The sequence below is a fragment of the Phalangium opilio genome, unplaced genomic scaffold (assembly GCF_054372755.1).
Source record: "Phalangium opilio isolate 3A_F unplaced genomic scaffold, DU_Popi_V2 ptg000081l_1, whole genome shotgun sequence".
In the NCBI taxonomy this organism is placed as follows: Eukaryota; Metazoa; Arthropoda; class Arachnida; order Opiliones; family Phalangiidae; genus Phalangium; species Phalangium opilio.
The window spans coordinates 64,250-77,060 of NW_028324188.1; the positions used below are offsets into that span (position 1 = coordinate 64,250).

General features: G+C 33.3%; 1 protein-coding gene across 1 annotated transcript in view; it reads left to right on the forward strand.

The window, feature by feature from the left end:
• Nucleotides 1-5,478: 5,478 nt before the first annotated feature.
• Nucleotides 5,479-12,811, forward strand: part of dimm (basic helix-loop-helix family member dimmed) — a 71,399-nt gene continuing 64,066 nt past the window's right edge. The window contains exon 1 of the mRNA XM_089846673.1: nucleotides 5,479-5,824. The gene's annotated coding sequence lies outside the window, so the exon portion shown is untranslated. The remainder of the gene's footprint in view (nucleotides 5,825-12,811) is intronic.

The following is a 12,811-nucleotide window of genomic DNA, read 5'->3' on the forward strand; positions in this document are numbered from 1 at the left end:
CACCTCATTTCAAAATTCCCTAACGTTTCACACCTCATTTCAAAATTCCCTAAAATTCCACACCTTATTTAAAAATTCCCTGTCATTTCAAACCTCATTTTCAAAATTCCCTGTCATTTCAAACCTCATTTAAAAATTCCATGTCATTTCAAACCTCATTTCAAAACATTCCTGACATTTCAAACCTCATTTCAAAAATTCCCTAAATATCCACACCTTATTTAAAAAATTCCCTGACATTCCACACCTCATTTCAAAAATTCGCTGACATTTCCAAATTTCATAGTTACTATGGAAACCATGTTAGCACAAAATGCATCTAATGATTTGGATTAAAAAATAAATAAATAAATAAAACATTGTATAGATTATAAATAGAAGTGACTGACCGCGATCTCGTGTGATCGATTTCTTATTTATTAAAGAAACAAATAAACAAACACAAAATCATTGAAAGAAAATACCAAGAATTCCTAAAGGAAACGGTACAAACCGCAAATTATATATATATATATATGTTCATATCGCATGGTTAATCACGTAGAAAGAGTTCGTATAGACCGTGTTCCATAAATTGCCCATATAAAACAATTAAACATCATATCAAGTATGTCCTCAAATCTAACAACAGATAGACATTTGTGGAAAGGTTCCGAGGAAGATGTGTATTTATTTATTTTAATTATTTCTTTTATCCATTTTTTATCATATTTATTTTCAATTTTATTTATTTTTTGTCTTATTTATTATTCAATTTTATTTTTTATTTTATTTATTTATTATTTTATTTTAATTGTTTATTATTTTTTTAATATTTATTTTATCTTTTTAATATTCATTTATTGTTTTAATATCTATTTTATTTAAATATAAATTAATTTGATTAAAAGTAGAAATCAACGTCTATCGCAATATAAAAACACTACAATTGATGTTTGTCAACAATTAATAAATATTCATTAATTAAAATTGAATATATTTAAAGAAGTCGACAGAGTCTAATTAGAGAATTGGTAATTGGGGTTTCTAAACGGCATTCAGCATTGCTTAATATAGCATTATTGTATTTGCAATGCCCTTGGAAATCCCAAAATCAATTCTCCACAAACAACGAAGAAAAACTGCTATTTAAGCCTTTGCTTTTGGATTTTTGAAATTTCGCGCGCTTTTAACAAATGATAGTCACGTGGGGAGTAAATATAGATTCTCGTTAATACTAATCTCCATTTAAAAATAAAGTAGTTTGGGCAGGAATTCAGTTTTTCGGCCCATCGAATATTCATGTCACGCGCGACAAGAGCCAATGGATTGCAGTTTGAACAGAGGGGCTAACCACTATCTCAAATTTCCAATACACCAATAGACCCTTTTGAAAAGTCGGGTGAACCCCAAGTTCAACCCCAACTTAACCCTAATCAAACCCAATTTCAAGACCCCAACTAAACCCTATTTCAAGACCCCAACTAAACCCAATTTCAAGACCCCAACTAAACCCAATTTCAAGACCCCAACTAAACCCAATTTCAAGACCCCAACTTAACCCAAATCAAACCCAATTTCAACCCCAACTTTAACACAATTTCAACCCTAATTTAACCCTAATCAAACCCAAATTCAAGACCCCAACTTAACCTCAACCTTTAGTACAGGTACAGAGACGTCCATACAGAGTGGTTGTCCCCTCGGTTTCAAACCCCCCCCCCCTTCTACCCCAACTGCGAAAAAAGTATCTAGCTAGACAATATAATAATAATTATTGTCTAGCACTCCACTCCACCATAAGAGCGCCGTATCAAAAATGTATAACCCAACTCGCCGAGTTCAAAATTCTCATGATAGAATACAAAATATAAGAACGGATAAAATATTTTAAAACAAGATGCTCGAGACGTATTACAACCCCCCTTGTCCCTAGCTTTCTTCTGTAGGATGGACAAATTCATATTTACGTGATTAGAGTATCAATTAAATTGTAAAAGAAGCCAGTTTTATTTTTAAATACCTTCTCGGACATTTTTCAAATCGCATATTAATTCAACTACCCGCGGGGTTTTGTTTTTGAAACCAGACTGAAACAAGTCTTAAAATTCAAACTAGACCGGGTATTGGAGCGACATCAAACGGCCTTACATAAGACTAAACAGAAGTATATAAATAATTTTAAGTAAAGAGTGTTTAAGTGCAAATTAAAATTTTACCTAAGCCTTGGTCTTCAATTTTTTTAAATTTAACCCTTTAACAGTTGTCTCGAGCAAGGGCACGTGGATTTTGAATGCATTCGTTAAGCCTAATCTTCAATTTTGGCGCGTTTTAAAAGTTGTCTCGCGAGATTAACTTGAGTGCACGTGGTTTTTGAATGTATTCCTTAAGCCTAGTTTTCAATTTTGAAATTTGGCGCGCGAATGTGTTATATACTTAGTACCACGTGATTAGGGTGTACTTGGTGAGGAAGAACCGGTTTTTTATTGAGATTATTTATATTTATTCTTTTATCTAACAACCTGAACTAGTTTTTCTTAATAAGTTTAATGATTTAAATATTAAAATTTATTGAATAAATAATTTCAAACCTACGCTGTGTTTTGATTTAAAGAAATATTAATTTCGACAACTTTTTTTCATTGTACACTTTTAGCGGTTTGGAAATAAGTATCTATAGTGATTATTCCAATGCTAATTTTAGTCACTTCCAACTCGCTCAAATGGTATAATGGCTTTTAATTATACAGAACACCATGGGTGTCTAAATAAAATGTTTGTTATTAATTTCAAATAATTCATTAGAATTTAATATTTGACATTATAATTAGGGGTTATAGACTAAATAAAATTTTAATTTTCACTAAAGTGACGTGTATCATAAAATTAAACCGGAAAAATATTTAATTTATTTTATCTTAAAATTAAATGAAAATAATAATTGTTGCAAATATTTATTATTATTTTTCAATGAGCTATCAATCATAATGTCACGTGGTTCATTCTGAATTTGTGACGTATATGACGTCATTAACTAATAAATAATTTATTTTCAGATTGATTCTTATCAGATTTATTTTAAATGAAACTTTAGAACGTTTAAAAGTTAAAGTACAGGTAATTCAAAATATTTTTAATTAATATTAAAAATTAATCGCCACCCAAGTAATATCCGATCTAATTACCCTATAATTAAAACACCTGATTGGAATTTAGCGATAAAATCAATTTAAATGATATAGTAACCTTGAAATTTTGAAAATAATCTTAACACCAGTAGCAAATAGAAAAAAACAGAAAGTAACCTAGGCACTGGGAAGGTTAATCAAAGCCTCAGTAAAATTATGTTATAATATTACGCCAGTATAGGAACTTGGCAATTCGTGCTTAACTCCGCCCCCAGCGCCATTATGGTATGTTTTTAACAGAATGAAAGCTATAAGCCCCTCCTCCTGGTATGTTTTTTAGCACTAGTGGAAAGTAGCCTGACGTTGCATGACGCAGTACTGCCAAGTTCCTATAGGTAGCTGCCAGAAAGGTGTGGCTTAAGAAAGCACCTCCCCTTTCCACCAAAATGGCGGCAAATTTCACAGAGTGAAAGGCTCCTGATTGGCTAAGTAAGGGAGATTTTCACTCCTTTGCCCACTCCCTATACCACGAGGTAGGGATTGTACGCTCTCCTTACTGTGTTGTTCACTTTCTGTTATTTTCTATTTGCTCTTGAAGAAATAATGATATGGTTAAGTGCGAACAGGGCCTCGGTTTCGACTTGTATTGTAATGCATTGGTAAAGAGGGTGTAGCCACGATCATGGATTTAATGTAGAGCAAAAGACAAAACGCGTTCGGGGCATACAGGTAAGGAGGGAGGGGATGCTAATCCGGACTTGGACCAGGTTTCCACGAGGAGCAAGCAAGTAGTTCCCGCATTGCGCCGCGTGGTGAGCGGTTAAACCACCACCACCCTCCCCGGCCTGGACTGAGAATTACCAGATAGCTCGTATGGGAGTTGGTTGTTTCGGAACTTCTAAAAGAAGTGGTGTGATCTAGAAGGATATTCAACCAAAAATCCTGTTTTAAAGAACTTTGAGATTTTTTTTATCTTTTTTCGTCTGTTTTTCTTTTATAAATTTTACGTCTCGTGCATTTCTCTTTGCTATTAAAATTACTTACAAGACTATGGAATGACTTTAATTTAAAAGGGGTTTATTAATTTTATGTTTGTGTATGTCTGGTGAAGCACGGCCTTACAGTTAAAGAGAACTACAGTCGGTTTACCGGTTTATCTAACAGAAATAACGTTACTTATAGAAAGACAGACTAAGAACTTTTTGCGCCATCTACACTAATTAATATATAAAGCGTTACTTACAGAAAGATAGACTAAACACTCTCGCGCCATCTACGCTAACTTGCAGAAAATACGTTAATATTCATAGAAATACAGACGAAATACTATTTAGCGCCATCTACACTACCTAACAGATAAATCGTTACTAGCAGAAAGACAGATCAAGTACAAATTCGCGCCATCTTCACTAACTTGCAGAAAATACGTTACTACTTACAGAAAGACAGATCAAGAACTATTTCGCGCCATCTACACTAAAAACAGATAAAACGTTAAATACAGAAAGACAGACGAACTCTATTTTGCGCCATCTACACTACGTAACAGATAAAACGTTACTTACAGAGAGACAGGCCAAGAACCCAAAGTATTTTTTACAGTAATAACACTACAACAGTGTTTAAAGCGCAAGACTCTTCCGCGAAGTCTTGTTTACATCACAAGGTAGCTAGCTATCTTATAACGGGAAACTAAATTCTCAGGTAAGAGAGGTAGAGAGAGAAAGACAGAGACAGAGAGAGAGAAAGAGGAAATTCATCTTAACCCAGTGAATCGAGAGAAGGTTGTTTAAAAGGTTTCACCTCATATTTTGTGAGTAGAGTGTAGCTCTACATCACTAAAAACAGGAATACATACAGCTACTAGGAATCATTGATTGTGTAGCCAGCCATTTTGACTCAACGTATCTGGGTAACTTCTTGTGGGAGGAGCTAGCTAGACTAATCATTATATATGACGAATTTTAGCCAAGCGAATAATATAACCTATCTTGCTGCACCTAGGAACTCGAGCTGCTACCAACTGTAACATTTGAAATCGTACTGTTAGAAAGACGCCATCTTAATTATAAATAGGCGTCGTGACGACGTGTAGTAAGTTCTCAAGCCCGGTATACCCACAAAACCCGACATCATAGAAATTAACATGGGTATACACAATTATTCCTAGTAGCTGTATGTATTCCTGTAAAAACTATATCAAAATTAAAGGGGGGAAAGAAAGGTTTCTTTGGGGAGGCGGAGAAAACAGATCGGTGCGAGCAAAAGGGGTTAGAATACTGAAAAAAGTGGGCTGCTACAGAGATAGCGGGAAAAGAAATCTTGTAAAATAGTAACGGGAATTTCAAACTCAAAAATCGGAGCACTTTACTAGGGGATTTTCCAAGATATCTTTCGGATCGCCACGTGGTCATACTCGGACCGAAATTGAAAATTTTGCAAATTTAATTTTTTAAATTAATTTTTAAATACTTAATTATAATTAAATAATTATTTTTAATTGGCAGAGTAGTTACTGTTAATTATTTACGGGGTGTATTTGTATTTCGTGTCGACACAAATTAGTACTAACTTGACAGTTAATTGTAAATAATTAATTTAGTATTAAGATATTAATTACGTTCGGTTGATTGACGTGTGTTGTTACATTAACTGCGCGATCGAGTTTGTTGTTTACATCGATTCAGTGGACTTCAATGGATAATTAACTTTAATTGGTAAGTTTAATTTAATTATTTTTATTTTTAAATTTTCTTAAATGAATTTTTATGTTTTATTTTAAGTTTTGATTGACTAAATCGTAAATAACTTTGCAATTTAATTAATTTTATATTAATTAAATGTCAAAAGGTTAATCAGATTTCATTTTCAAGCTAAATTTAATTTAGCAATGGGGCAAAATTCAAATTAATATAGCAATATTAATATTCTTAAATTTAAGTTAAGCCTAAATCCATGAAATTAATTATAATTAATTGATCTGGTAAACTTAAACAAGCTGACGAGATTCAAATTTTGCAACTTATTTCAAAATGTTTTGACAGCCAGTGCATTTTTATTATCAAATTGTATCTCTCAAGATAGCAGGGACTGGTAAATGGTTTTACTGGCATGATATTACGATGACGTAATGTTTTAATCTTCGAGGTTATGCAAAATTACGCAGAATCAGTTTTTTCAACGATAAAAAAAATTTAATATCGCTAGTGCGAATGTTCAATAAAATTGCCAACTGTCAAATTCAATATATCTAATTAAATAGATTTATATAAAGATTCAGTCTTGCTTTGGTTAGGTTTTCAAGGCATTAATAGGGTTTTTAACGTTATTAAAAAGTTATTATCAGATTGTAAATATATCCAAACGAAATTTATACGTTTATGATTTAATAAATTTGATTCGCGAATTTTTATTGTTTTTTTTTCTTTAATTTTGCGTATACGTGACGTAGTTATCACCAGTTGCATTTGCAGTCTTGAATTGGGTTTATTTCAATAGAATTTACCGGAATTTCACGGGAAATCAAGGTTGTTTTAAGATTTTTGTATGGTTATAAATGTTTTGCGTCGACTCAAATTGTTTAAATTCAAGCGACAATGGTCACGTGTTATACTTAAGCAGACGACAGAGCTCCGGGTCATGAACTCATGACTAAGCCTAAATTTAAAGTTTTATAATAGGTAGCCTAATCTTTGCCGCGTAAATTACCAATTTTCGCAAGCAAATTTGACATAACTAAGTCCAAAAAAATCACCTTTAAATTAGACGTAAAGCAGACGACAGATCAGACTAAGATTTAGGCTTAGATATAAATTAAACAGTTTAGTGTTAAATTTAAGTTGAAAAACATCACATTTTTTTTCTTTTTTCTAGGTGGAGATACTTTTAAAAAGTCTTATGATATATTTATCAATTAAAATTTTGAAAGTTTAAACTTTCAAGGCTGTTTAAGCTTAGGTATAAGATGAACACTTTTGACTCTTTTTAAGAGAAAAAAATTAAAGTTAGTCCTAACCTCAGAATGCTTCGATTTTCTTATTAAAAAACCGGTTTTTGCGGTTAAATTAATTTGTATTTAAGATTGCAATTTAAGTTATACGAAGACCCGATAAGTTAAATTAAAAAAAAAAAATCAAACAGATTATTTCAAATTAGTTCAAGGTAAAGTTTTATAGACGTTTTAGAAATTTTTAAATCTAGCGGAGTTTAAAAAAAACATAACGAAAAGTTAATTTATGCAAAAATACTAATACCATTGAAGTATGTGGTTCTGATTTAAATAAACTGGTCCAATTTTATTTTGTAAGAGAAAGGGCGTAAACTGAAGTAAATTTGCTGTAAGGGGGCTTGTATAAAGGTTTAGGCTCTACTTATCAACTATAATTGATGAACTTCATTCAAAAATATATAAGTTTTAAAAAAAGAAAAAAAAACTTGATTTAGGGTGTGTTACTATAAAAGTACGAATTCTTTAAAAATGTCAAAAGGTCGTATGTATGTCTTGAAATCCACGTGGACAACTTTGTTATTGTTATATTGGAGTTATAGACAGAGATACGTGATTTTTACCTTAATTAAATTAGCAATTAAAACAGAGGCGCTGCTGTCAAAGGCCTAATTAGTAATGCAGACTAAATAGGAGCTAGATGGAATTAAGTCCTGCAAAATTAATTAATTAACCACCGAGTGTAGTAAGTACTTCAATTCTGCCTTGTCGTTCTCGAACTAGTTATCTCGAGCTGTAAGTAGCATTACGAAGTGTCGTACTTATCATGTAACATATCACTTATAAACTTATGATAGAATATATACACGTGAAAAGTTAAATTATACATCCCAAAATTTTAATTGGTATTTATCAGGTAAAGCTACAGAATGTTGTCGTCACACGTCAGGTATTGAACATACTTATGAAATGGTATGTTACTTATGGCGATTTAAATAATTGTCAACTCGTCATAAGACATTTTCTCGTTCCTTAAAGTACTCACGGACGGTTCCGCTTCTGCGCACATCTTTTTTGAAGTGTCCGAGAAAATAAAACTTGGACATATTAACATTCCGATCAAAAAAACGTACTTTACTTTTTCCAGACAGTTATTTGCAAGACTATATAGGTCCTGAGACAACCCCGGGCTACATACCAGGAATAAATACAGCTTCTAGGAATCATAGTGTACGTGAAAACCATTTTCACTCAACGTATCTAGGCGAGTTTTATGGGAGGAGCCAGCTAGACTAATCATTATGTATGACTAATTTTACCCAAGCGAATAATATAACCTATCTCGCTTCCTGTTGCACCTTGCGCATTGTGCGCATGCCTAGGAACTCTCGTTGCTACTACCAACTGTAACATTTGAAATCGCAGTTAGAAAGACGCCACCAGAATTATCAATAGGCGTGACGATGTGTAGTAAATTCTCAAGCCCGTTATACCCGCATAGAAATTAACATGGGATCACAATGATTACTAGTAGCTGTATGCATTCCTGGTAATTACAATGCCGTAACCCACGCCATTCTCATAGATATAATAATTACCCTTCGCGTGACTAACATGAAATGCTCTAATAATTTCGTACTCACTGAAGCTTCACTGTTGTTAAATCATAAGATATCTAGTGATTTACAGCTAATACAGTGAAAGGTATCGAAATGTAAGAGTTTCCATTCTTCAAACAGCCTTATTCTTCATTGCATTTAAATTAGAAGACAAACTAACCTCGGACAAAATTCCTTACATACAAATGTTATGTAGAACATTGAATTATTATTATGATGGTGGTGAGGAAACAAATTTATTTTTAATGTGATATCAAATGTTTGGGGTTATTGTTAAGCCTAATACAATGCATTTAGAGTTACTGTTACGCCTAATACACTGCATTAGGGTTAATTTTAAGCCTAATACGCCACATTAGGGCTAATTTTAAGGCTAATACGCTGCATTAGGGTTAATGTTAAGCCTAATACTATTAACTGCTTTAGGATAAATCTTAAGCCTTACACACTGCGTTTTTGGGAACTTAAGTGTCTTGGGATTTGTTTTTAACATGTGCCATTCGTATATTATAGGTATATGTCCTTGATAATGATATCGGATTATCAAATTCCTTCAAATTAAGCGAGGAATTACGCGTTTTTACCGTTTTACGCACGAAATGACAATCATCGCGTGCCAACCCGTCATGTATTGAATTACCAAACCAAAAATTACACCTGCAAAGTTTCACCAGGGATAGATTTAATTTTAGAAGTAGGAATGGAGAACAGAGTAATATCTGGGCGCGCGTCAAAGTCCCTGACCCCCTTCCACTTTATGAAAGAAGAGGCGGGGCGGGTCATAGCGACAGAGGTAAAAAGTAATTACGTAGTATTTTTCGCCGTCCCCGCGTCAGCAACGTCATCAAAACGTAGTTTAAGTGAGCCAATAAGATAATTTAAACTTTTCGTTATCCGTGTTGGAGGGAGGGGCTCTATACTGGGTGGGCTATGAGTCGGAATAACTGAAGTAAATACTAACCGTTCAATCCATTCCTACTTCTAAAATTAAATCTATCCCTGGTCTATCCTTGCCTAGGTTTATCTAATAATAATTAAATTCCATTTTGTTTTTATAATAATAACAACAATTTGTAATGTTTTAAATATTCTTTAAAAAAGATTTCAAAATATATTTCACCTATTTATGAATAATAATTAGTTTAGGCCAGGATCGGGTACATCTACATTTTGGTTAAAAAAACGCTCGCCTTAAGGCGGTTTTTGGATGAATCTTAAATAGGCGATGCGCTAATTGAGGAATAGTTCCTTTTCTTATCAGACTTGGAAGATCTCACTGTCTAACAAGTTCTAAAAAAGTTATTATTCGTATAACTGGTCTAAGAGATAGCTATAGCTAGCTAGGCGTTCATCCATCTGAGAACATTGATCAACTTCATTCTACCATGAATGATTGTTTTTCTTTCAGGAATTATAGGATTTTATAAGAAAAAAAAATCATGTGTTTTTATAGGAAAATATAGGACTAAAACTTATGATCTTATACATATAATACTATTTTGGCTTAAACTATATGTGTAGAAAAATCTAAAGTAAATTAAAAATATAACAAATATGGATTTTACTTTGAAAATTCAGAGGAACTTAATTAAATTAAATGATATAATATAATTTAAAAATCCTGAGCGAGCCTTTGAAGCAATTTCGGTGAACATGTCTAGTCAAATGTGATCTCGATCATAAAAAGTGCCAATTAAATTTTAGGATAAATTTGATGCTAAACTATAAACGAAAACTTCCCCCAAACTAAGTAAAAAATATAGTAGGATATTATATCCTGACCTTTCATGAAATTATAGGTGATAATATATAATAGGACATGTTCAAAAATATAGGATTTAATATAGGAATTATAGGACCGCTAGGCTCCCTAATTTTTGCACATGGTCAAAGCACAAATGCTCCCTCTACCAGTTCAGTTCAGTAACAGTTTTAAACCCCATTTATAAGATTTAAACTTAAATATTCACAAATAAATTAAATGAATTCATTACAACTAATCTAGGGCGTATGTATGGAGATGAGACGATGGTCACTCATCCCACACTCAAAATTCCATACCCCTATTCTTACAACACATTTAAACCCCTTTTAATACAAATAGTACCTTAATTTTGAAATGATCATTACAGGTAATGGCAGCCATTAGCCTGAGGGTACATTAAATCGCATAGGAAATTAACGTGGTGTGCCGTCACCGGTGTTATAGTTAGTTATCCGATCGAAATATCGCTTAAAGGTTAAAGAACCCGATAAAGTATTTTTGGTTTTCCACGCCTAATATTGTCTGAGAGTTTTTCTGCTAGTCTGGAAACTTAAGTTGGGCCTTGGAGGAAATGGTGAAATGGAGTTGTAATGTTGCTGGGCGGTAATGAGTCTCCCAGAGTACGTCTAGCACGACCCCTACCTTTGGTACAATCATAAGTTCATAAGATATGTTCCATCCATAAGTCTGGTAGCTTAGAAACTGGAGCTTGTAATTTTGAAGTGAATGAGGTAGGTCATAGATTCGATTTAAAGCGACGTACGCCTGGTGCATGAGGCGCTGCTGTCAAAGGTCTAATTAGTAATGCAGACTGAATAGGAGAGCTAGATGGAAGAAGTCCTGCAAAACTAATTAACCACCACCGAGTGTAGTAAGTACTTCAATTGACTCGCTTCCGTCGTTCTCCTTCTCGAACTAGTTATCTCGAGCTGGAAGTCTCTAGGAGGTAGCTTTACGAATAGTATAGGTAGTGTCTTCATACTTATCACGTAATATATCTTATAAACTTATGGTTGGTTATAGGTATGGAGATTACTACTCCATCTTTAATCTTTCCTCCTAGGTTTAGAGATACAATTTGCGTGGCAAGGCTTAAATAATAAAATAAAAAATAAATATTAATCTGCTTTTTTCTCGTACACTTGTTTAAACTGCATGACGTAAATTTGAAAGAGATCATATTGATATTATCAGGAACAAGTTTAGTTTAGGTTGTCTTTATTTTTTCTTGCAGTAAACTTTGTGGTTATTTTTTTAAGATATTTTTATTTTGTTTGAAAAAAGTTTAAATATAAATTATTAAAGTAAAATATATCCTAGTAAATAATTTTAATTTTAATAAGCGGGAATATTGTTTGACAGGAATGCATACAGCTAATTGTAATCATTGCGTCCCCAAAATATAGATATCCTATGTTAATATCTACGAGGGTTTTGTGGGTATACCGGGCTTGAGAACTTACTACAACGTCACTGACGCCTCTTAATAATTCTGTCCATTTGATTGTTTGTAACCATATCTATCATCTTTAGAAGTATATAATACTTCTCTTCTTCGAGAGAAGTGTACCTACCACCACAAAGCGGGATAATTCGTAATTAGCCTTATTCCTGATCAGCGCCACTAGCGGATGGTCTGAAAACTACTCCCATAGAGTCTAGGTATATTTAAGCGGGTTTGCAGAATTTCCGTCAGATGGCGCGGCGTTCGAGCCACCTGGCGGAAATTCTGCAAACCCGCTTAAATATACCTAGTCTCTATGGGAGTAGTTTTCAGACCATCCGCTAGTGGCGCTGATTAGACATATGGCCAATTGTAACATGATTCTTTCTAACCAACATCAGAATTAACATTTTTATTATAGCAAGGTTACTAAATACCGAATCATGCACATACGCCATGTAAATAGTGATCCCAATCATCATTACTAATCTATTAGCGCTGCTTAACTATTTGCCAACCCAGGCGCATATGCGCATGCGCTTTTGCAGGATTTTTGTCCCATCCACGTCAAGACAATCAAGGTTTGTGCAGGGTTAATTGATTGCTGAATGGGGATTTAGTAAATACCAAACAGTAACTTTAGAATTCACCCCAGCACGGTGCATGCGATTGTTATATACCCATCTTAATTAAGTTTGATAAGCGGGAGAGCAAATTAACAAAAAGATGGTGCCATGAGCCCAGGAAGAATCATGTAATTTCATAACTAAAGCATTAAGAGGACTTCTACAGAGTGCAGTCACACTTCTTCAGTATTATCCCCTTCTGATTAAACCGTTTATAAAATTATCTTTAATATTTAATAGCCAGTACATAATTAGGTCACCTTAGAGAAGATGATAGCGTCGTATTTTTCCTTATATAAATACA